General features: G+C 45.4%; 1 pseudogene; it reads right to left on the reverse strand.

Moving 5' to 3' along the window:
* Window positions 1-23,962, reverse strand: part of LOC121626064 — a 55,946-nt pseudogene extending 31,984 nt beyond the window's left edge.
* Between the last annotated feature and the right edge of the window lie 2,553 nt (window positions 23,963-26,515).

A 26,515-nucleotide genomic window follows, 5' to 3' on the forward strand; every position in this document is an offset into this window, starting at 1 on the left:
TACGAGCCATGAGCTAGACCTCAACTCCCTGCAGTATACCTAATTAAAGGAGCAGTGATGAGGATTTGACACATTTTTCCTATGTTGAATTTCATTGAGTGAGACGAGTAAAACTGCTTATTTGTTATTTTGGTCCCTTGGTGTTGTGAAACAGGAGAAGGTGCAGCGGCGTCAGTCCAGCAGGAAACTACAATTTGTATATCGCTGATGACCACATATTTTAGCTCATGCTGTGCGTCTGCTCGAATCAGGACTACTACTTAACATTTTGTGCTGTTTCTGTCTTTTTATTTGGCAAAAGGCACACCGATACAGACGCCTGAACAAACACACAAAATTGAAGGATTTGGTGTCACCCAGCACTAAGGTTGCAGATTGAAGAGCAGCAGAATACCCCTCGCCTCATCCCTCCCTTTCCAGGTGTGTAGGAGAACCACAAAACTAGCCCAAAAACGCAAAAGGTGGAGCCAGTGTTTGTTTTGTAGAAACATGGCGGTGCAACATGACAGAAGAGGATCTGCTCCTTCTGCACAGCACTCTTATTTTCAGGTGATTCTACACGAATGAAAGCATATTTATGAATATTATATTTCATTTTTGCCAATAGATCGCCATAAATCCTACACACTGGACCTTTAAGCTCAGCATGCAAGCTTACTCAGGAAGCCAAGCCCCACTCCGTGCTCAGCATGGTGTTTCTTTGTCAGGAGTGACGAACTCAGGTCCTAGATGCCAAATATCAATGCTATATTTGTTTTATATTTGCAAAAATCCATTCCACTACTATGCGTCATTGTTGAAGGAGCAGTTAAACAGGGGCTGAGTCAAACATCTGTGAGAAGGGGTTCTGGGTTATCACAGGATGCATGGGCTCACAGATCTTAACAATGTGCCATGCATCATCTGTGCATCAAACCAGGCAACTGTTTGCTCCAACTCATTTTTGGGACTTTTCGCTTTTCGCTCACATGCAGACCTGACAGGCATGGTCCTGCCTTCCTGCATGACGCTGTGTAATCTTTTATTCCAGAATAGTTTGGGAAATGCCAGAATTCACTTTGTTGCTGAGAGTGAGATGAAAAGCATGACACAACTCTTATGTCTATGTGCTAGTTTGAAGCTATAGCTGGGAGGCGATTGGCTTAGCTTAGCACAAATATTGAAAGCAGGAGGAACGTGCTAGCCTGACACTGTCTAAAGTTTAAAAAAAAATCCACCCACCAGCACCTTTAAAGCCATATATTCTGTGATTTCATGGTGGGAGTAAGCATATTTCCTGAAATTCTTAATGTTTTAATGCCCTTTAAATGTAGTTTTTCTAATGCTGCAGATGTCACAAACAAATTTCCACTCACCTCTTATGTCTAAACGCAACTAAAGAGGCTTGTTTTTACTTGAACACCCATTCTTAACTAATAAACACACGGAAATTCCCAGGACAGAGGCAGCTTCGGCCATAAAATGACAGTGATAATGAGACTATACAGTAATGTCATTGACTCAGGATATAAATTGATGGGTGACAGCCACATCTGTCATCCACATCTGCGTGAAGATCGTATGAAGGACGCAGCACAGTGCAACTAACAAACGTCAGATGCACTGCGGTTGCTGTGGAATATTTACATTTCAACTGCTGCTCTGTCCAGTTTGTTTTTTCAGGTAAATAACCAGCTCTTGGCCCGAGCTCTGAACATCCAATATGGCTGCCAGAGGCCTGTTTCATCACCTGGCAGCCTGCTTATTGCCTCCATCAGCTCAGGTTCTAATTATTGCTGTGCAAGGTGGCATAGTGACTGTTTCCATTACCTTGTCAGGATGTTTTGACAGGCCCTTGCTTCCCGGGGTTGCCAAGAACTCAGGAGCTGGCGCGGGAACGAATGCAGCGCTGTGGCACTATTGACATTACGTGGGATTTGTAGATGGTGTGTTATTTCCCCAGAGGCATTTGCACTGTTTTCTCTGCAGCAAACCTAAGCTTTGTGATTAAAGGTCTTTTGACATCACCAATGTCTCCTGACATGAACTGGGCATGCTCTGCCAATTCATAGACTGGCCCCATAACCTCAGAGGGATGGAGAGAGAGAGAGAGTGTGTGTGTGTGTTCTCAGCTGTTTTTTTTTTTCCCCTTTTTTTCTCATCTTTAATCAAACCCCTCGCATAAAAAGCAGCCCGGGAAGCTATAATGTACCACAGCACTGTCTAAAGTTCTACACATCTGAAGTTTTCTCTTTCATGCAAAGAGAATATTTGATTTCCAAACACTGACAGCTGGTAATGGGGGAATAGTCCTGCTGCTCTCAGGGTAACAAGAGCTTTCTCTTACAAGAAGGAGAAACATACAGTGAGGACATTTTTTTTACCAAAACACTGTTCACTGCTCACAATCTCGCTGTTTTGCGGCGCTGACTTTCCTCTTTTTTTTTTGGCCCTGGTGTATTGGTGCTTGAACAGAAAGAGAAAAATGTTCCGTCAGACAGCGAGTGCAACTGAAACGGATCTGAACGATCCACTCGAGCTTATATAGAGCCTCCAGGATAAATACTGCGGAGGACAGGGTGATCAGAAAATCAGGATATTAGTTTGAAGACGTCATAGCACAAAAGCTAGTGCCAAACAATGTAAACACACAGGTATGCTCCTTTACATGGAGTATAGACATACACATATATATATACATATGTGTGTGTGTACATGCACACATATATATGCATATATGTAGATAGATAAGGTATGCGTGTACATGCTTTCTCTGCATACTTGGATCTCAAAAAGGGGAGGCCATTGTTCCATTGTGGATGGGTGAATAGTATAAGGCTCAGCAGTTCAATGGTTCGCTTCACAAGAGGTTGCTAACGCATGCATGCATCCCAGAATTAAAGTACACTGGTAATCTAGGTATCTTTTTTAACTGTGCATCACGAAAAGCACTTCACACACACACGCACACACACACACAGGCCTCCTACACCCGAGTACGCACACTTGAAGCCCATGGGAGATGGAAATAGTCGTGCAAGATATAAATGCGATCCATTATTTATAATGTATCTGAGAGATGTGGCAGGGAGGAAAAAAGCCATATTTTTAGGTCAGCGTGTGGAATCCAGTCTCACAATGTAAAAATCACAAAAAGCAGCAAAATAGTCGAATCCCCCTCATCTCCGACCAGAGAATCCCATTTCTTAAGAGCGAGCGTGTCCTGGCTTTACAAGTACCAGCCCAGTCCATTACCGAGTCTCTGAGTGTCTGCGTTTATGGCGGAGAGAGAGAGAGACGGGGGGAGCATCTTATTGGCATCATAAAACACCATCACAGTCACATTGATCCAGTTTTATCCACTGGCTGACTGGTCTGGGCACCAGCGGCCTCCATCAATCAGAGACGAGGGGCTGCAGAGAGGTCGTCGCCGGTCCCGGGAAAGACAGTCAAACGCTGTCATCTCCGTTTGCCAAGTGAGCAGACTGGAGCTACTGGCGGCAGATGTTCGCGGGTAATAATCAAGGTTAGCTGATAATGCATATGCTCTTTTTCTGGGAGCTGCTCACACGCTCCTCTGCAGCTCCTCTGGTGCACTCTCCACCTTCCTTCTTCAACCCACTTTTCTCACCTCTGTGCCATTTGCTGCTCATAACCTTTATTCAAACGGAGCTTTGCGTCCCGCTGCGGTGCAGAATTAAGACGTCTATTGCTCACCTGGCTTAAATTGTCTGCCAGGTGTTGGAAGGACAATAAAAAGAGGCACACAAAAAAAGAAAAAGATCAGGCGCACTCTCAGGGCTGGAGGAAGGGCACCTCTTTAACCGAGGTCCAGTGGCAGCTGTGGGGGTTGTGTCGAGCTTTTTTTTTTTTTTCAATTTCCTGCAGTCCAGAGCAGCAGCTTCCATCTACTGTTAAATGCATATTTAATCTGTCTGCTGCACCTCCTTTTCCTTCTCTCAGTCTAAGATCGCTCTGCACAGAGAAGGTGATTTCACTCAGCTGCCTCTGCAAAATAAAAACTACAACCAAATACTGGCAAAATATATCCCAGCAACAAATGTACGAACCTCAGTATACATGAGGAAATGTTAAGACTAGGCAAAAATTAAGGTAAAAATTTCACAAAATAACAACATAAATAGTCTTGCAGGATTACTAAATTAATGTGATTATTGAATGTAATTCTATGATCACCATGATCATACATACTGAAACAACAACCAGGCAGTTTGGGATGTTATCGCTGGGTTGCTTGAAACTTGAGACTCATTGTTCAATCACGATTTGAATAATTAACTGACTGGCTGCCATTAGAACCGGGTGCTCACTGACTTCATCTGCCCCTCCCTCCAGATAAACTCCATGCTTTCAGATCGATTTGAGCGGTCGACACTGTTTTCATCTGTGAAATAACACAGATAGCACAGACACAGTATGTGTCTCCATTGGTCAGATCACAAATCTGATCCCAATCCATCATGGTTCTCCTGGCTGCATGCAAATCAGGCTCAGCCCTCCTCCTGTCCAGAGGGTGGTGGTGATGAAGCTGTTTGGTATTGATGTTTATCAGCCAGGTCCTGCCAAGCAGTGGTATGATGATGATGTAGGAAAAACTCCGCTGATACAAGCTTGAGCTGAAGAGACCTTTATTAACAAGCAGTATCAGATCAGATATATCTATCTCTTTGAGAGGTTTACGTCCTAATAGCCCCTCTATAAACTTTACCACCTCTGGTTTTCCTTTTCCTGATCTGACCTTATGTGGCCTCACATACCACAGCTAAGAGTGGTCTACATTCCAAACATCAGTTTACCCCGATCATGCTTAATCTAGCATATATTTGATATTTGGTTGATCTGATCATATACCTCTGTATCTGCCAAGAGCACAGTAAATTCTGCCCTTTAACCATTTAGCGAGCCTCAGCAAGCTTACAAATCGCACATAAGACAAAAGTTTTATCTTCATATGTCCTCGCTCTCGTCCACACAGATCAGCACTCTCTCACTCGCGCAATCATTCGGGGGGCGAGCTGATCAGGGATCAGACGAACGCTGTGCATTCTGCATGACCGCACGTTTTCAAATCGCCTGAGCCACTTGCTTCCCGTTGTTTTTAATGGGACAATGAGAAAGGTGACAAATGTTCGTGTAATTTCAGAGTAATTTACGCGTAAGCTGCCATTATCAGCGGGAACAGAGTGCGCAGAGGCCATTTCCACAGAGCGCTTACTGTCCCCATTTGCACTTAATCACTTCCTGTGGCGTGGGTGGATCAGGTGCATTTACACTTAGCTTATTTGAGATTGGAGTGCTATCCCATCGACCCAAAACACAAAGTGACTTTGTGTAAAAGGGATCTTACTGGAGTTGTATAACCACATAATTTTCCCCCCATGTGGGAAGTCCTGTCACAAGATGCGCTTTCCTGCCAAAAAGCCAATTCTATAGACTAAAGCTACATCGTCTCTTCACTGAGGATTTCAACTACAAGGCAAAAACCACGAGGCTACATTAGAATTTCTGGAAAAAAAAAAAGCGAATTCACTGCATAACCAAGCGTGCCCTGAAACAGAAACACTGAAGAGTACAGTAGACTGTGCTGGGTGGACGCTTTTGTTTTTTGTACTACTTTGTTCCAGTGAAAATACAGTACATGGCAGTTCTAGGCCTAAAAGATGACAAATCGCCGGCCCTTGTTGGGAAAATGAATGCCCGTATATGAATATGAATGAAGCCGGGATGCAGTTTAATATTTCCGAACCAGCATCTGTGGCTGGGCCTCTTGAGAGGGTAGGTCGAGCTCTCCGGCAGGGAATACTCTTTACGGGAGCTAAATGAGAAGACGCATGGCAGGAATACAGAAGACGGGCTTAGGCTCCGTTAATTTATTGGTCCTTGTGCCAGCAGGCAGCTTGACAAGGTGAGAGGAGCCAGGCAGAATGTATTTAACTGGAGAAGATGAGCTCCAGCTCCTTTGCGGATATCTGACATTTTCTAATAAGTAACTGAACACCGTCTTCCCTCGAATTCATTGTTCTGCATTCAAAGCTGATTGTTGCTGTTGTTTTTTTTTTTGTTTTTTTGTTAATGTTATTCATTCTTACTGATCATGGCAGCAAGGTTAAAGCCATGAACCTTTTTTTTTTACCAATAGCCTTTCAGTGTAATCACCTCTCTCTGTATAGTTTCTAATGGTAGTGGTGGAGTTTGCCGCTCCTGTGCTGGATTTAGCTTGTCTACCTGACCACAGGGGATTCGGAGGAAACGACGCATGCATGTAATCAAGCACATCTTTATCTGGTTGTTAACGGCTTCCTGTCTCACCCTCTTTGCACAGAGTCAGAGCTTTATGGAGCTGCTGCCAGTGCAAAGCGAGCATCCGCTGCTTCACGTGTAAAAGCGCTCAGCCCAGGGTGGCTTTTATTGCGAGGCAGCCACCGGAAAGGCACGTCGTTTGTCAGCCAGGGTCGGGCCTGACCTCGGCATCTAACGTCTTGATTGTGAAGCCTTTAGGCATCGCTACTAATTCCTGAAACGAAACGCAGAGCACAAGACGAACATTGCTGCAAGTGGTTGAAATACGCAGATAGGCGAAGTCAACACACCTTCAGGACATACCAAGGTCTACCTGCCCCAAAACTCACGATGTCAAGTATGGTTAATGAGGTCTTTCCTCATTTAACTATAGCTGGAAAAAGTAGTTTAAGAAAATACACATATACTGTTAATGTAGCACAGAAAACTAAAGCGACACTACACTTCAAATCAAATGAAACCCATGAATATGATACACAATCAAACTAACTTGTGAAAGTGGAACTGAAATAACTTTGGTGTACGCACACGGACTGTGACCTTCTTCCATTCAGAGCCGAACAGGCCTCTTCTGTGCAGCTCCTCGCACATGACAACGCGCTGTGTGCGCGACGCGAGCTGTGCCGCCTATAAAAAGCACAAATCTGCCACATGGCCGAAGTCTGCGGCACATCACACGGACACACGCTGGACAGCGGGGACTGTGTGGGGCTGGAAGGACCGGACCCAGATGGTCCATTTCTTTGTGAACTGGCACTGAGTATCCTAATTATTATTCGTGTGAAGAGAGGCTCCTCTTTGAGTCTGATAGCGTTGGCTGACGTGGCCCGAGGCAAGGCCAAGGCTGACCCCGAAAACACTGCAGAACAACAACGCTCTTCTCCATGCTGGAGACACACACACACACACACACAAACACACACACACGTTCTCTGGCCTGATAATTAAAACTAATTTAAAACACTGGAATATCAGTAGTGGTGACTAAACGTACCAGCATCAACCTTGAACCCCTTCTGCTTGAAGGCTAAACACGCTAAAATATACAGAAACACATACACACACTTAAACTCCTACGCAAAAGTACACATTATGTGCATACAAACACACACAGTCACATGCCGGGACTGAAATAGCAGCAGTTAATTATGCCAGTGAATGAAACTCTTATAGTCCACTGTCTTTTTAGGGTGTTGACTGCGCTGCTCTTTAGTGCCTTTGTTCATTTACACGACGCCAAAAGCAGCGCAACCTACAATGACGGCAGTGTGCGCGCCGCGATGCACACACGCTGCACTGTCCTGTGTGTATTTATGTGCTGACGTCCATACCAAAGCCCCAGCGCCTGGGAGGGGATCTACAGTCAACAATCGAGCAATGATCCTGATTATTTACTGTTTCTGACACGATTCGCTCCTTCGGGCGCTCGCTGTTTTAGTGACACGTTGCTCTTGGCGTGTCGAACAGCTCCGCCAGGCAACCACTCTTTAAAACATCAGAGCAACAAGGATCGGGTTAACTTGCTCCTCCATTAATCAGACACCTGGATGAGACAGAAATGCTGTGAACATCCATAAATTCAGCGCTCAGTTTATTAATGTGTTACTTGAATGATGTGGTGATCTTGAGAGAGGGTGATTCTGGGAATGGACGGCAGAGATGGTGTAACTGCAGTCGCTGGCGGGGCGTGATTCCGCTCCTCTTGGGCCTCTGATGCTCGGCGCACTTTAATGTGATCCTCTAAAATCTGCGTGGCAAATGCTACAAAAAGCAAAAAGTGTGACTACTCGTCAGTGGATGTTAGAGCTGATGTTCTACATGCTGCCACCTGCTGCACAGGAGGGCCCAGCGGTTCAGCCTCCTGTCAACTTTTTTTGTTGGTTTTGTTTAGAAGGGTTAAAAATACACAAGATTTACAGGAAAAACATTAAAATGGGACAGCTGGAGAGAAGGATAATGTAACAGGAGGGTGGACTTGTTGTGGCGATCAGTTTGAAGCATTTCAACTTTATTTTGGAGAAAACTTGCTTTTCCTGTCCATTGCTATGAAGAAGAAGCCAGTCAGAGCCACGAATGACAACTGTAGCAAATTAAAAACGCTGTTGTCGCACTCGGGAAGTTGCCAGGCAACAGCACAGACTCAGTAATGTCGCTGTTTGCTAGTTTTGAACTTCTGAGCGGAGAGAGAGCCAGGCTGGCTGTTTATGCTAAGCTAAGCTAATTGCCGCCGTGGCGACACTTGAACACTCACATAGAACTGGTGCTGCTCTTCTCATCGAACACAGAAGTAGAAATTTGATTTTAAGATGGTTTGGTTTGTCTTCTAGTTGATCCTTCTGCTTGGTGGGAAACGAGACAGAAGAAACAGGAGTTTCATCTATCCATCTATCCCTCACCAGGGACACCAAAAAAACCTAAAAGTCTATCAAGAAAATGGTGAAATTTTGCATATAAGTGCATAAGAATAGCATAAGAAAAGACAGACAGGTGGAGAGACAGGTCGATAAGCTAGATAAGACAGACAGATAGAATGCCTGAGTGAAGGGAAAGTCAAGGGCATGGCAAAAGGTGGCATTAAAAAGGGCACAGTTATCCATCCAATTAAATTTATAACCCGCATTAAGCCCATTTGGCAGTCTGGGTTGCAGAAATTGAAAAATGGGGGACGCGTGTCCTCAGGCATGCCCCTCCAACACACACACACACACACACAGGCGTACACTATACTCCTCAATCAAAGCACCGGCAGCTGTAAGCACCATTTCAAGGGACGCCATTATGCAAGGAAAATGTCATTAGCGATTTCACAATTTCACGCATCGGTGCCGCTAACATGTCTCTGGAAGACGGCGAAGGCGCGGGCGAAAGGTAAGGGCCCCAAACTCTGAAGGCAAAGCCGCGGCCGAGACGGAGGAAAGTGAATTCTCTGCAGCAGGTCACCCTCCTCCCCTACGTCACTCAGCCCGGTGGCACCACCCGCTCTCACATTACCGGGGGAATAATCTCATCAGGGTTTTTTTTTAACCCTTGCAAAAAAAAACAAACAAAAAAACAAGACAGCCTGTGAACAAACCACTGGCGGAGTTAGATGTATCTGGAAGAGCGAATTAAAGCAAACTCCACATTTATTAGCTGGCTGTCTGCTGCAAAGACCTCACAGAGCAACTTCCTGCTTCAGTTCTGACTGTTCCCGCCATAATTCTGCATGGGCACGGTTTCCTCCGCAATGAAGAGTCATCACACACATTTCAAAAAAGAAATGACTACCCTTCTCCGGAGAATAGACCAACAAATGGGAAATGACTTGCAGTCGCTGCTGCAAAGCTGGGTCACATCAGGGCGTGCTGCCAGCGTTTGTCAGCCCCTTGCGGACAGTTTTTTGCACGTCCGTCATCAACTCATTCTCATCCTATGAACCCTCTTTGGCAACATAAATTATCCTCTTAACATATTCAAAGCTGTCAGCTTTATTGGCTTCTAGTAATTCTGTCAGTTGTCTAATGATGATTTGAAAACTAATGAAGACGCACTGATTGCTCGACATCTTCCACAGATGACACGTCCCAGTTCTTAGTATCGACTGTTTGCTACTCAGGCCCTCTTCCATGTGGTGTCTACATGATTTTGCCTACATACCAGTATCCATAGTAACTTACTAAAGTAGCCCCGTCCTGGACCTCTTGCATGCTTTTTTTTACATTTAAAATACTACAAAAGTAGAAGAACAAAATCTGCATTGCAAATGAGTGTCAAACCGTGGGCAGGGGAGACGGATGACGCTCCCTCCACCGAGAGCCAGACTCTGCCAGAGTTTGTGGATCAAAAGAGGTTATAATTAAGCCCCGTCCTCAGAGACGTCTTGGAGGGATCAACCAACAAGCTGTCAGCGCTGTCAGTCTTTTGGAAGAGAACACAGCACCATAATTGAGCGGAGCTGAATGGCTACAGTAGGGACACTTTTGATAAGCAGCAACAAATTAAATATAATGCACAAAAGCTTTGCAGGGAGGGAACGTGGCGCTGCCACCAAAATTAACAGCTCAGGATTTTCATGGAGCTCGTACATATTCTATAAACCAGGGAGCTGCCTGATGAATCTGCAAATACATCAAAATATCTAGTAAGTTCTGACTCTGCTGACTTACAAATCAATAACTCTGTTGTCATTATCTTTACTCTCGTTCCATCTCCACCTGAAGTGTTTTAACTCAGGGACCAACAGGGTTCATCGTACAGAATATATGCAGCATATCAGCCTGCAAGGTCATGTGAGACAGTCAGACACATCAGTATTGCTGACATCAGGCTGGTTTTCATTAGCCTTGCTAGCTTGCCTGCCCGTAATGTAGAATAGTAATAAAGAAGCACGTGTCTGTCCTTGACAAATTAGTCAAACTGTATGCTGCATAAAGAGGCTCACATCCACATATAACAGTGATTTTAATTGAATCCATGCAAAAGAAAAAAAATCAAATGCAAAAACAATGATTACGAGAAGAGCAAAGCAAAATAACATCTTGTAGCAAGCCATCCTCCCTGCAAAGTATTGCATAATAAAATATTACTTGTAGTTCATCAGATTTCGAAAAACTGCTATCAGCTCTGTTCACAATGTTTGGCTGGAAAAACATCAGATGCATCAGAGGAGACAACCCTACGTATCATAATGTGACATATTTTTAATGAAGACTCCTGCAGGAACAGCGTGGTCTTTGACACAGCCAACATAGCTAGTAGTGGCCAGCCGACAGTAAACATTACAGGAGCAAGCTAGCAGTCGAGCTAGCTCAGCTCCCCACACTGGTCACATGTGGCCTTCTCCTTGCAGGTGATAGTGGTCCTCTGAGAGAAACCCCCTCTCCTGAATGCCTTTGAGGAAAGACTGTCAGAAAGCGTGCACATTTGTACGATTCGCTGTGTCAAGACAACAAAAAAACCTGCAAAAGATCAGCTGGAGCAACTAGTTTAAGCATGCTGAACCCTTCAGGATTGCACGACCGAACGGCTTAATACTTTGCTCGAGGTAGAAGTGACACTCTCTCTGGTCTCGTCCTCGTGATTTCCATGGATAAGAGGCTCTTTGAGCACATTAAACACAGGCACATGCAGCCGTCGCACAGCACTTCTTTGCTGCATTTTTATTAACAATATCTATTTTTAGCATTCTGTATCCACTCTTCTGTCCAAATGCCAAATCCTCATTGGCTGTTAAACTATGCCAAGCCAGCGGGGGCAGAACAATCTAATAAATAATCCATAATGTATCAAAGATAATTATTGCTGCGTATCTGAAGAATACACACACTTCACGCACACATCTTCAAGGAAGAAAAAAAGAAGATGATGAGCAAGCTGTTGGTTTTCAAGTCAGCATTTGATTGATGCTCATATTACTTTAATTATATCAAATTTATTCCCCACTTTGGCAGCGTGCCATGTCACAGTGGTGTTAACAGCTCCACTAAATCAAATTTGGACTTGAAAGCAGGCCTGTCGTTGTGTCACGGCATGGAAGAAAGGCCTCGATGAAGCTACTGTGTCACGGATACCTTCAGGCTATTTTACAACAAGAGCGCATTGAGGGACAGTGTTTCCATAAGCGTTCGTCCCAGCGGGTCGCACACAAACAGCGTGACGTCAAAGGCCGCGGCCGTGGCGCGCTGGGGGGGAGGGGGTCGTCAGCAGAAAATCCTCTGCCGGCTTGGAAAACATCACTAAAGGACGGGGCAGGGTCGCTGTAACACCCGTGGGTGACGGTGCGACCTCTGTGTCCGCCGGAGGGTGAGCTGATGTCCAGCTTCCTGACCCGATGAAGCGATTTCTAGGCGAACTTCAACATGGCTTCGTCCCACCTCTCACTGTAGATTGACCACAAGTATTTCTCTCTACCTCAGCCGCTCTGCTCTTACTGCAGTTCCTCCCAGTGAACATTCGCCAACCGCCTGTCAGCTCAAACGTTCGAATTTGGATGGAAGAGAGCACATAAATGACGAGTCCTTGCCATCATGGCCTTCTTATTTTTCCTGGGTTGTTTTTAAATCTATTCTTTAAATTCTTCAAAAGTGAAGCGCACATCTATTGTGAATGTGTTCCTCTCTGTATCCTCTGCGTGCCATGTGCAGATCCCCGATATACACAGTTGGATCCCTCGGCTGTCAAAGCAAGTAGAAAACAGCCTGTTTAAATCACAGTGTTATTGGCTCCTGTTGTGTCTGGAGACAAATAGGAGCCTGACGGGCTTGTGAGGTGATACATTACTTCCTAGATATATATAATTACTAACTTAATTAATTACTACTTAATGACCTTAATTACACAAATGATTCAGAAGTAAATCCCTTTCCAGCAATGATGAAGGGTTCAATCACAGGCAGATATGTTTTGCTGCATCTGTGCAGAAAACGAAGGAGAACAACGTTTTGCTTTCAGGTTGTGATTTTAGATTTTTAGATAGTGGTTGGCACATATCGGCTGGTCACGAAGCTCATGCTGACGGTCTGCGCAGGTCCCTGGACATGGGACAACTTTCTCATTTCCATGTCCTTGTCCAGAGCTCCACGTTCAGTATGAAGGAGACCAGTGCGGATCGTTGTTGGAGTCAGATGAGTACGAACACTGATCGGCCAGAGAGGCTTCCTGCACACTGACCACAAATGGCAACCGCAATTTTTTTTATCCACTCGACCCAGATTTTTAAAAATAGCTGAACGCAAAACCAACTCACCACGGTCGATTGATGAAGAGCAGATGCTCCTGGTTGGTTGCTGATGTAAGGACAGCCTCCGTTGTTCCTGTGTGTTTGTGCTGCGCAGAAGATGATCACGACAGTTTCACCTGGCGTTGCTGTGATGATCAGAATTCCGCCTACACGCCTAAACCACGCCCACCTGCAGCTGTCAGCTGATCCACTGTGGTTTGAATCCTGGTGAGATGGACCCTCAGCTAGCAGCTGCCTGGCAAGGTAACCAGAAGACTGCAAGCGAGCAAACCCGGATGTAAACAATGCTGGCTCCAAAATTTTGCTTCAGACCGTCGACATCTGCTTTGCAAACGTTTTATGAGGAAGTAAATATATTCGATACATTTGTTAGACCTCAAAGATACACATAATGTGTCACAATGAAAATATACAGGTGTTTATCAGAAAACTCCACGGGGTAGCTTCAGACCTTTTAAATCAAACTGTTGATGATCTCCACTTGTTGTTTATGCAGGAAATAGCGAAGTAAGGCATACTTACAATGCCAGCAGGAGCTAAAGTACTGTAGTGTGATATCTGACTGCAGTATTAATGGACATTATTGTCCCAAAAATCCAAAATACGACACAACTTGCAGACACACGTTTAGCAGCTATCTGGAAAGTGCTCTGAGAGTGTTCAGAAGCTGCACACCTGCTGACGCCTGTCAGCTAACAACAAGCATCCTGCTCAGAGTCACACATTAAATCTAATGTTTGCTGTCAAAACAGTGCAGTATGAAGATGAAGAATCCACATGTTGTGTAGGGCTACTTCAGCACTGTGGTAGAACTGGTCTTGGAAACCAGAGAACGCAGCTGATGTGACAGCAGCAGGAGCGCTGTGAGGTTCATGGCTCCCTCCTCCCTCCTGTCTCAAACCACTGAGGTCTAAACTTAACTTAAAGAGATGATTTGACTTATTTGTTAACAAAAACTCTTCCTGCCAAGTATGATAAATCTCACATTGGGGCAATAAAAGCCCCTGTCTGACCAGGCTGCGAGATGAAACAGTTCAGATACTCGGAGCTGAGAGGACAATGAGTCTGTTATTTGCAGCGTGATCAACAGCTCTGGCAGATGGGGCGAGTGGTGAGCCGCGCTCGGGCGCAGCACTTCAAACGAGCGCAGGCCACTGAATACAGTGAAGAACAAGTGCCATCTGCTCAAATGATGACAGGTTTGACCATACAGAGCCGGTAATTCACTAAGGAAAATGGGATGCCGTCCCCGCCGTTGCAACCGCGGAAATAATAGCCTGCGCACGCACACCTGTGGCGGGCCACATCCGGTTTGACCTTGCACTTGTCAGCATTCGCCTTGGTGCTGCCGCACTGTCCTCAGATAAATCACACTCTCGGAGCTGTTTGCAGAAAACGTCCAGTCGGGCTGCAAAGCTGACGGCCGGGTCAAAACGCACAACAGCGGATTTGCCGAGGTGACGGGGGTTAAAGTAAACAAAACGACTGGTAAACAAGCTCAATTATTTATCGGTGTAATGAAGCGGAGCCCAATCTGCGAGGCTTCAGAAATTAAAATCCATTCAGACCACGGACAGTAATTTGTTCGCCACGAGCCAGCTAAGCTTCTTAATTGGGGACCCAAAGCGGAGGGATTTTATTCCAAACAGCAGACTGGATGAAGGCATGGCTGTGGAGAAGAGATGCTAAAGATACTGCTCGAAGGATTACTCTTAGCAGATGTGAATATCACATCAAAAGGGATTTGAAAGTGGCAGTCGCTGCTGGATTTATGCTCTGTGGGAGCAGAGTGGGGTGGGTGGGTGGGAGTGGGGGGGTTGTATCTGCAGCTGGGTTTCTTTGTGTTTGTAAGAAAAGGAGCGGTGGAGCTTTCTCAAATCGAAGATCACGATGTCGCTGTGAGACATGAGCGAGAATGCAGACAGACAGAATACCAAACTAAACCCTGACTCGCTTTGAAAGACAAAATGCGGACGAGTGGATGCTGTTTCTTTAGCTGGAGTGAAGAAGAAACCAGCGTCGCATGGCAGGGGGGCAAAATTAGCAACGTGCAGCCTGGTTACAGACCTCTGAAACGTTACACACACATCAGATTTGTTCAGCGATTCAAACGGGTGCAGGGTTTTCCCCCAGTTACAAAGACAACTGACCTATCAGGGTTCAGCAGGAAGGGTGACGAACTGGGAGATCCATCTTCCTACATAGCTAGTTAGCCACTTAGCATCGTAGAAAAATTACGAATCATTCAAAGGGACTCCTGGTAGAGTCCTATTCAGCCTGTGTGACCTGCTGTTCACAGAGCTGAAGGCCCGACGCCACTTCCTGTCTGGCTGCTGTTTGACAAGCTTCTGTGGCTCCGTGTCGTCTCTCACTGAAGCTTTCTCGCATCGGTCGGTAAGATAATAACCTGATAACTTCTTTTTCTCCATATCCACCAACGCTATCGTCTAATGTCCATTTCTTCAGCTCTATAGCTGTAATCACTGCTGTCTGTAACGTGCACACTGTTCGCCTCTCCGTCCTGCTGTTATTATAAATTACACATCTGAGCTAGACGCTGCCTCATTCTGTCCAGCTGCTGACAGGAAACCCACAATATTCTAATGCTCATAAGAGATTGTGTTCATCAGTGGTTGCTAAAAACAAAAATACTAAGGAGCTAAAATGAATTTTTAAAGTTGGGGTCTTTTCAGTAGTCAGTAAAGAGAAGTGTGTGAGTGGACCAAAGAGGCGTGAACAAAGGAGACATTCCCGCTCATCCAGGAGCTTTATGAGGAGAGACTGGAGGGAAACATTAGCTGAACCCAGCTTAGCTGAAAAGTTCAGAGGTCAAAGTCATGCAAGTGATGTGTGAGGAACTAACCTGATGATGTCATATATTACAATGTATGACATCATCAGGTTACAAACTAGAAGCATAGTGTTGAAAGATGAAAATTGGAGGTTGGGTCTAACAAAAAGATGCTGCTGGTTGCATTATGGGACATGTAGGATCCAGTGTTTTTGGAGCTTGACACATATTAGGGAATAAATGCGTCTGTTGCATCAGTTTGGATCCTCTTTTGTTCATCTACGTCTTGTGTGTCCCACAGCTTCACAGAAGAGCAACACTAAATCGCTGCAGTGGTTCCCCTTCAAGTCAGACTCAACCTGCTTTATGTGCCCAGGAAGAAATATTAGCATATGTTTTTTACTTTGCAATTAAAGGATCCCAGTTCTTCTTTTGAAAATGGAAAATGTCTGGTGCCATCAACGAGCTGATGCCCACCTTTCATTTATTTTCGCTCACGCCATACTTGCATCCTTAATTAGCCGGCACTGAAAGTAATTAAAGACCTGCTTCCAAGTTTAATGAGTGAGTCAGAGGAATTAAATAAGGAGCTGATGGCCGCACGCATTCCAACATCAACCCAATTATCCCAGTGCCCTTGTCAGCTTTTTCCCCATGCGAGCAGACATAATAATCCACACCCTCTGAAACCCATCAAAATATGGGAGCTGGTGCTTTGCGGGATCGCCTGCCAAGTCCGCCGGGTGCGCCATCAGAGCTGACGGGCTTCGATCGCAGTGGGACAGAGGAGGTTATTAGATTTTATCGGTATGCCTGCCATGTTGGAGGGATTTCCATCCTGAGCGCAGAGAGACAGAACCTGAATCTACAAGCTGCACAATGACCCGCATTTAAATTCAGTCGTAGCTCTGCTGTCAGTCCTCTGGGACGCACACTCTTCAAACTCACACACACACGCTGCACACGCTGAATCTATATGAATAGTCACGGATACACAGGCAGGCGTACGCGGGCCAGCTCCATATGGTGAAAACGTATGCATGCATACAAAGACGAGTGCATGGGCTTAAACAGCATCTGGGCTTCACCTGCTAACGGGGGAGGAATCGTGGCAGAAAAATAACAGTAAGTTAGTAATAAGTTTTTTCTTGTTGCAAAAAGCAAACAAAACAAACAGCGTGGATGTCGGCCATGTACTGATTTCTTACTGCTTCAGCAGAATCACACACACTGCTCACACAATCCACACATCCTGTAAGGCTCCAGGGGACTGGAAGCTCTGTGCATGTGTGTGTGTGTGTGAGGGATTGCACTGATGGTTAACAGCAGCAGCCGGGAAACAAATGGGTGTTCCCCCCTACGGCTCCATCCCCGCGCCCAATCGATGATGCACGATAACGCAGCGGCGAGGCCTCAGGGGAGACGGATGGAGTCCGGTCTCCGCGGCGCGGTCGCTGTCGGGCACGCCGTCGCCGTGCTGCTTTGCATCTGCGGGTGAGGCGGCATTGCAGTTAATTAAAACTGCTCAGAGGTGTGTGAAATGCAGTGTGTGGGCAGGGCAGGCTGTCGGGTTCATTAAAGAAGAGCGGTGGGTATCCAGCTCACACGGGTTCTGGAGTCTTTTAAATTTACTGACTTTCACAACAGCCGGGCTCTTTGTTCTTTCATTTCTTTTGTGCCTTTTTTGATGCACACGCTGCTTTGGGGAGCAAGGCAGCAGTAAACATGTTTTCCCAAAGGAATGCTGAATTCCCCATCTGAGCCAGTCACTAACAAATATGTCACCTTGCTTTGTGCTTCTCGGTGCACTCGGTGCGTGTTTGGATGCTGGAATACAGCAGGTTAAAGCAGATTATCAGTGTCCACTGGATGCATCATCCTGTCAACATCTAACTTGATGGAGGGCTGCAGATTCAGCTGCTAATTCTCCGTAGGTTCACTTCACAAATTGATTATGCAAAGAACAGCCGGTCCACAAGGTGATGCAAGATGATTAAGTGGTCAAAATTGGACCTTAAAACAGCTAAAACCCTCTTCTGTCCATCCTCACTGGATGACTTCACTGTTCTCCTGCTGCAGTCCTGACGAGAATCTAATGAGAAAACAAAACTAATAACTAACATAACTCTTCAGTGCTGTAGCTGCCGTGAGGACCCTTAGGCACCAAAGAAATAAATAAATGTGCAGCGTGCAAAGGGCTTTGAAGCAGTGTAGAGACATTCATGCTGTAAGAAAAACTGGTCATTTTGTTTCACAGGTACGTTCTCGGTCACTTCTGCTGGACGCTCCATCATTTTAATGTTAGTTTAGTTAGTTGTTGATTTCCAGTAGAGTTCACTTGAAAGAGTTGAGCCATTTGAATACTTTAAGTCATTATTATGAACAGTTAATAAGAAATCCAATCATCTTTTTGGTGTCAGGAGGTGGGGGTGACTTCTACTCACGACCTCATTCATTTGCACAGCTAAGTCTGGCTCTATCGCATCAGTCGCAGTGTTTCTTCAATCACGGCTGAAGGCATTTTTCAAGCAACGTAAGTAACCCGTCAGTAACCAAGGGGCCCCGCCCAGCTTTATTTTGACATGAGCAAAAAAGCAGAAACATTCCCATCAAACGTTGTCTTAAAATTCTGTTTGAGCAGGAAAAAAAAATGCATGAAAACAGCTCCGGGAGAGAAATGGCTAAATCTCTTTTGCTGCCAGCGTGGAGACTGAAAAACGATCCCCTTAGCTGACAGGCTGATAGGAGCAGAGACTGTGAGGCGAGGTCACCTTCGGATAAACTAAACTCTGCTAAATCATTTCTCCCAGAATGTGATCGATGGGGAAGTGAGACCACGATGTCGGAAATCACGGGGCGCGACTGGGAAAACAAAGAGGGGTCCAGTGCTGCCGGAGCTCTCGGCCAAAACCAAACAAAGAGCCTGGGGTCAGGCTGAAATGTCGGGTGACAGATCAGCCTGACTTCAGTTATTTTTTGCTCAGGCATTTATTTGTGCTTCAGTTAATTTAAACACAAGATACTTGTGCTCAAAAAGAGGATTCATTCTCAGTGAAGAACCTTGGACCCCTCATCTGCCTCTATACATGCCAAAGAGCAGTGATTCCTAACACGTCTCTGGGGGTCATCAGGTGGAAACCTCCCTTCAACGGTGTTTCGCCTACTTAGTCCCACGACACCTCCAGGAGGCTAGGCGGTGAACTCCAGTGTCCCAGAGTCACCCCCCCTAGTGCCAGTTCACACTGCTCCTACACAATCCAAACAGCACTGCCACATTCAACTGACCCAGGCCTGTTTAGGAGATGCTCCAGGTAGTGGCCAGTACCGATGCTACCATTTATCTAATGCTAATGCTAATGCTCACTGCTAAGAAGAACAGAAGAAGACAATACAGTTCCGATGCAACCATTTACCTAATGCCAATGCTAATGCTAATGCTAATATTAAATGCTCACCGCTACCTGCTAAGAGGAACAGAAGAAGACAATACAGCTAGATTCACCTATACCGTTAATGTTAGCTGCTAGATGCCAACACTAACTGCTAAGATACTATCATACTATCACTGCTTTAGCTATTGTTAGCTGCTACAATGCTACCATAGGCCTAGATGCCACCTGTAACTGCCAATTGCCGCACTACCATCATCTACCCCTGCCTCTCACCAACTGCACCAATAAAAGCGGGGTGGGAATACAAATAATTATTATCTTAGAAAGAAACGAGATGTGGACAAAGGAGTAAAGTCAAGTTCTTTTTTATAATGTGCACAATAGTTAGAGCAAAGTCAATGGCAATGAAATTCTTAAGTCTCAGGCTGCAGTCGTGCTCATGTAAATATGCATTTCTACTTAAAACGTATGTAAACTTAAAATAAAATGTCCACAAATCATTAAATTACCTGACATCAGTGATTTATTTCAGAAGTTGTCAGACTGTGCGCCTTCCCAGGAGGGCGGCGGGGCATTGATGAGCAGCGCAGCGTGAGAGACCTCTGAGCACACAGACATGATACGCATATTTTTAGATTCAGCGCGGCTTACGCTGATGTCCAACAAGAATAAACGCCCACTTCGAGATCATGGGAAAAGGTGCTCCTTAAAGGCCCAGCGTGTAGGATTTAGGCGGATCTGTTCGGGGGATCTATTGGCTGAAGTGTCCACACACAGGCGGGGAAACTAGCTGCAGCCACCGGCCAAATGCTGGTGAAATATGAAGGTGGCTGGTACATTTCAAACACAAAATGAAAGTGCGATCATTGAGTACATCTCTTGAGGAAATTTCTGAGACCTCTGATTTAAGGTATGAATAATAATAATAATAATAATAATAATAATAAGGCCTAATTCTTAATAAACTTCTGTTGAATTAAGGCATGTTTACTGCAAATGTGTATTATTATGTGCGTTGTGTTTGTGCATTAATGTTATGCAAGGATTATGCCACTGTACAGATTGCATGATTGTGGTGGCACAATATCATATATATATATATATATATGTATGTATACATTACCCCAAGTCTTCACCCTAAAGTTTAATGATTTATGGAACACGAGTCCCCTAAATGTGACTGCATGAACACAAAGTACACACACACACACTCTGTCTATGCCTCTGTGCTTCCTCCTTCCTGCTCTGACTGTGGATTTTGGAGGGAGTGATATACCAACCAGAGACAGCATAGCTCATCCCACAGGCACCAAATGTTCTAGAAACCTCCACAGTCTCTCATCATGCCTTCTGTTGGTGAAATGTGGCAATACTCCGATGGTAAAATAAAAGCCACAGAAACCATTTGGGTTTTTGGCCAATGAAGCAAAAACTGCCGCACTACAATTAGAAAAAGGTCCTTAGCCATTAGGTTGTTTGCATGTGACGTCACATCAGTGTTTTGTTGCGGCGTGAGCTGCAGATGGAGGGCAGGAAGTAAATTTCTGCATTGGAACCACTATAACACACGCTCTGTGTTTTGTGTCGTTTACAGTTGCTTAAATCGATCAAACCGAGGAACCACAAGGGGCTTTTATTGAGGAGCAAAGGTTGTTGTTCATAACAATGAAAAATGCAAGAAATTGATGAAAAACACTGGAAAAATGTCTTGTTAAGGGTCTGCAGTCAGGACAAGCCGAGTTGGACAATGGTGGAAATGCTGTAATAATAGCTATTGTTTTAAATCTACGATGGATTTAAAGTAACGACCAACACTTGTTAAATCTGTATTAACAGTTTCACGTAAAGCAGGTGAACGTAAATAACGTACCCTGTCTTGTTTCACGATAATCCACGTCTTTGGTGGCGTCTCACCGGACCTTTGCGAGCGGTTAACCGAGCAAACAACCATCAACATTCAGCACCGCAGCACTGAGCGTTTGCTGCTCGGTTAATCCACAGGACAATAAAAGCTACCCACGCTACAAAAAACAGTCAGCTCGTTGCATGCTTCCATGCTTTCGTATGCTTTCATTTGGTTTCTAGAGCGATTGGTTTGGTTCTATCTGCTGCCTCAACAGCAGGCAAATCTTTCAGTTCTGCTGAAAAATGGCTCCTCTTCATCACGTCAGGGTCACATCCAACATATGTCCTGATTTTCTGTTCTCCTAATCTCATCTGAACTAGCACAGTCAGAACTTTCCTCCATCCCGTCCATTGCGGTTTATCACTTCCTGCCCTCCTTCTGAATTTAACGTCACGTGGCCGCAAACAACCTATATAAGCACTACAGGCATTAGCATTTCCTGGAAAAAGCATGTGAGACCATGTTGGCATTGATTGCATGTCAGTTTGAATTCTCCTGCAAAACACCTTACATATAACCATTTTGGATCCTGTCCTGGCTTATACTTATAACTTCTCAATTTTTGAGATTGATTTAGAGCATTTTGTGAAAAGTCAAATCCAAGTCCAAAGTTTATCCAAGTCCAAGTCCAAGCTCCGTCACAGGCTTTCTCAGTTGCTCTGTCAGAGGATGAGAAACGGCACCTTCGCCAAACGGCTGATTAAGAATGTGAAAAGCTGCATCAGCCTGTCAAGGATGCCGCTAACAGAGACAGACACCAAAACCTGCGGCTCATTGGTTTGAAGGTGAGGTTTAACCGGCCGAATGTGAGAGAAGGCCGTCTTTGAAGCTTCGGGGGGGTGGTTGAACTGGACCGAATCCAGCTGCAACGAGCGCACTGAGCCGCGATGCTGATCCCAGGATGAAGGACAGCCTCCCTGACTGATTATCATGAGATTCCTGAAGTTTCCTGGAATGAGAGTGCAGGGTCCAGCATCATTAGGGACTAACAATCACAATATCTGGACCTCTGCTGCTTCCACTCGAGCCGCTCCTTTCATATTCCACCTATTTTGAGTCCCACGGCTTCACGGTGTGCAGGACTAAATCAATTTAAAGTGAGGAAGCGAAGCGTGATGAGACCGCTTTGCTCTGCTATTCAGTTTGCATCTGTTGCATGTTTAGATTAACTATTCAGCTGTAAGCAGTTAAAGTGATATTAAAATCAGTGAGGAGCACAGAATGACTTGTTCAGGATTCAAACCTCAAAACAACCTTCTCACTTCACTTAAATCTGTTTCCTCCTTTCATTTCTTTAAGGCGTCTCTTTTGACTTATCTTCAAACAACCTACTCTTGCTTCTAATTGCTATTAATTATGCTGGACCTAATTTATTTCTAATGTGTTGGTGCATACAAATATATATATATATATATATATAGAGAGAGAGAGAGAGACCTAGCTTTGTGTGGGTATGTGCACATTTACTGTACACTTGGGCATTTTTTAGGGGCATCCAGACCTGGAAGAGCTTTTGTGTTTTGCTTTAAGTAATGCATTTTGTGTATATTTGTGTCAAGGACTCCACTGAAGAAGAGCTGGTTCATCCCGAGGGATTTAGAAAATAAACACTGTATCGAGAGCGTCTTGCTTCCTCTGATGTGTTTCACTTTTGTCATGAAGTTTTATTGTGAAGTTTCAGCACTAGCTCCCGTCCACTGACATCTAAGTACCAATGCATAAAATGGCAAGTTAGGCAGAGGTGTAGTAATCTGAAACTGCCCCAACTCAACACCAGTCCTGCTACCTGACCCCAGTGACCAGCCTGGGAAACCGGTCATAAAGGATAGAGAGAACTTAACCCTTTAAAACCTGAAAGCAGCAGCTGTTGCGCAGCGTCTGTGGATCAAAGCTGCGTGGTGGCAAGGCGCACAATGACGCCTCTTGTTTCACGGTCTTCATCCCCGTCAACACACAAATCCCAAAAATGACATCAAAATTGAACGAGCGAGAAAAAAACAAACGAAGTAAACAGATTTTAACAGCAGATGTTGATGGGATGACAAAATTAAAACCAGACACATTTCTTTTAAAGTTAGCATCTTTTTTAGGAGAGGGTGTCCCAAAAGTCCTCGTGGAAACTCCGGGGAAAACACGTGTATTGCATATTGTGTTTGCACATGCTGTTGTGTGTGTGTGTGTGTGTGTGTGTGTGTGCGCTAAATGAAACCGTGTGCCTGTTCGTGGGAAGCTTTTATAAAGTGAACAAAGCATTGCTGTACTGTGAATGCCTGCAGGTTACATTCTAGCTGCGGTTTGCCTGCAAGGAGCTGATAAAATAGCTGCTTTGCCTGCGTGAGGCACGCAGTTCGTTAGCGCACGGCATGTAGCAGCCAGGTAGCGAGCGGTAAAAGACTGATGAGGTACATTAGCGACTGTAAGCACTTGAAAGTTCACAGTATTTCACTTAAACTGCCCATTATGTGGCTTCCCACTTGTATTTTTCCCACACTGTTTGAAAACATTGTTTCAAGCTCATGCATGAGTTTGACTATATATTAGAAGCCATTTTTTTCCTTTAAATCTTTGCATCAGAAATGTCGCCTCTCCCTGCAGAAGCTGTAAACTGTATGTGCAGCTTGTTTAAGCCTGTTCAGCACATCACGCGTTGCACGCGACCTTCCGCCGCCATCTGCCCTTGTCGCCTCCTCATTCCCTCGAGTCGCCCTTTGACCCCGAGCAGGAAAAGTGATGGCCGGACGTTCGCTGCCCTCCGCAGTCAATCGCAAACCGTCGGCGTCGCGCCCGGCGGAGGAATTCCCCCGCAAGGGCGCAGCAGTGACCACATCCTCGTAAGTCACCGTCTTCCCTGTCATCCTGCTGCGGGGAAGATGGCGGATTTACTGCTGCTTTCTGTCTGATAAGAAATTAATGAGGGTCATAAAGTAACTGCAGGCCTCCGTGCTTCCTGAGCGTTCAAAGGAGCGTTACATGACTGATCTGATGAGTCAGAGGGAGCCTTCATCCTCACTGTGCAGCACACTCAGCATTCCCGTGTGTCAGCCATGCTTCTCCATTTTTTGGTGGGGGGGGGGGGTCTCATTAAAACAATGCTGTGGAGGAGTCAGGACTGAGGACTCACATCCTCGCGCTCAGTATGAGTTCTATTGTAATGTAGGGTCAGGTATTGATTTTCCTCTCCGCACACACTTTGCAAGAGGCTGTGGTCACACATGTTTCGGCAACATGGCAGCCAGTCCTCTGCCTCCTGTGTCGTGTGGGGCAGCGCTGGAGGCGGGCGTGGAGCCTGCTGTCCACATGTTTTATGACTCCAGCTGACTGTAAACACATGCTGCTGCTGTTCTTATGGAGCCACAGACAGAGAACCAGTTGCTTTTAGTTTCAGGCAAACTTATTCCTTAAAAAGACCAAAATCTGTTGGTCTGTTAGTGGTACTGAGCCCCAAGCTCATTGGTTCCTACTGAAATAATCAAAAGCCTTTATAAACTGTTTAACTTACTGTTTTTAATTTTCAAAAATGCTCAGCAATTTCCCAGAACAGCTGACAACTAGCAACCCTTACTCAAGTAGCGGTACGTAACGGTTTTTCTGGGGACTATTTTCAGATGTGGATCAATACACGGTAGTATTTCCAGCATGATGCATGTGGGATTGAGTCAAAATCAGCATCAACATCCAGGCCTGGAAGCCAACTCTGAAGTGCCAAAAACTACAGTTCCTTAAATGGCCAAAAACCAAGTCATTCCCCACAGAGCTCCTTGTCAAAATTCCCAACTTTACAGCAGAAATAAACATGTTTACAGCCTGGCACAAAAAAAAGTTTTTAATCTCTACAGCTAATTTCATTACAAGTGTAAATTTTCATATTACTCACTTGTTTAGATTATATTAACGCTTCGAGTTATGCATGATTATGGTGTCTGTAGCTTTTATTTTACCATAGTTATGTCCACGTTTTATACAGCCTATGATCATTAAATAGAGTGTGTGTGTCCAACAATGCAGTGCTATGAGGAATAAGATATGCAGTATCAGGCTTTGGATGAGCACACTCCAACATTTCAAGCGTGCCCCAGCCTCAACGCTGAATTGTAAACCAAGTCGAGCCCTGACTCTCTACGACGTGGCCGCAGATATCCAAATGCCTGCTGCAGATGCATGCTCCTGGATTCATACAAGGATGTTGAAGACTTTTTCTTTGGATAAGTCTCTGCGTCTTTTTTTCAGCCGAAAAGTGCTGGCTGGACACCGGGGAGCGCTGGGATGAAGCGCCTGCACAGTGAAAGAATATGTAGGTTTTAGTTTCTATGACAACATCTCGACAATTTCTAAAAATTTGCTATTACGTTAACATGCGCGCTGTGGTCGTATAAAACCACTGTGGACACAGCGGGTGGAGATATCACTTTTCTACTTGATTAAAACGTTACCTTCATTTCACCTGGTTCACTGTGTCCACCGCGGCCTCTCTGCCCTGCGGTCCTGTGGGGGGGTGTGTGTGTGTAGGAGCTGAGCTCAGCCCTCAGTCTAACCATTATACCATTATACGATTGGTTGCCTGAAAAGGAACCACAGCGACATCAGCGCCTTTCTCAATAGTTCAGATATTTTCAACTGGAGGCGCTCTGAGCCGGCGGCGCAGACGCTCTCCCCTCGTTGGGAACAATGGAAAAAAGATGGTGGTACTGGACGTGCTACCAGTACATGTAGTCCAAGCCCAGCTTCTACTGCCGTGTTTTCCTCCTACCTCCAGCTCATCATCCTCTCACTGTGCACCTGCCTGATTCTGATCACAATCACGTTTGACAAAAGCAAAGACGAGAGTGTGGACAAGCTGCTTCTTTATTACAGCGGCCGACTCTTCCCCGCTCAGCCCCCCCTTTCGCTTCATGCAGGACCGCGGTGAAATATCGATTGAGCGAGGCCTCCGCTGACCGCTGCACAGATAACAGTAACTAAATGATGGATCTTTCAATAGGATCCCTGAGGAGGCCTTTTACAACGGATCTCTGCCGTCTTCCAGCCAGAACTAAGTGCCGGCAACAGCCTGGGGGGTGTTAGCTCTTATCTATGATGTATCAAGCTGTATTCAGGACTGCTAGAAAGCGCTATAGCCTGTGTTCCAGCGCCCCGGGGTTATATTCTCACTGACTGCTCAGGCTGCAGACGGGTTCTTCAGATCTGCCTTTTTTCCTCCCTCATCCTCCTCCTCCTCCTCCTCTCTCCTCCCCCTATGTCAAACACTGCGAGCTCTTGCGCTTGCAGCCAACACAAACGCCTGGTTGGTGTTGATGGACAGAGACAGCTGCGGTGGAAATACAAAACGTTTGAGCACACACACACGCACACACCTACACAACAGACTGTTTATAGAGGGTGCAACCAGAGCCGGGGAGCAGATTAATGAC

Source organism: Chelmon rostratus, chromosome 22, assembly GCF_017976325.1.
Source record: "Chelmon rostratus isolate fCheRos1 chromosome 22, fCheRos1.pri, whole genome shotgun sequence".
NCBI lineage: Eukaryota > Metazoa > Chordata > Actinopteri > Chaetodontiformes > Chaetodontidae > Chelmon > Chelmon rostratus.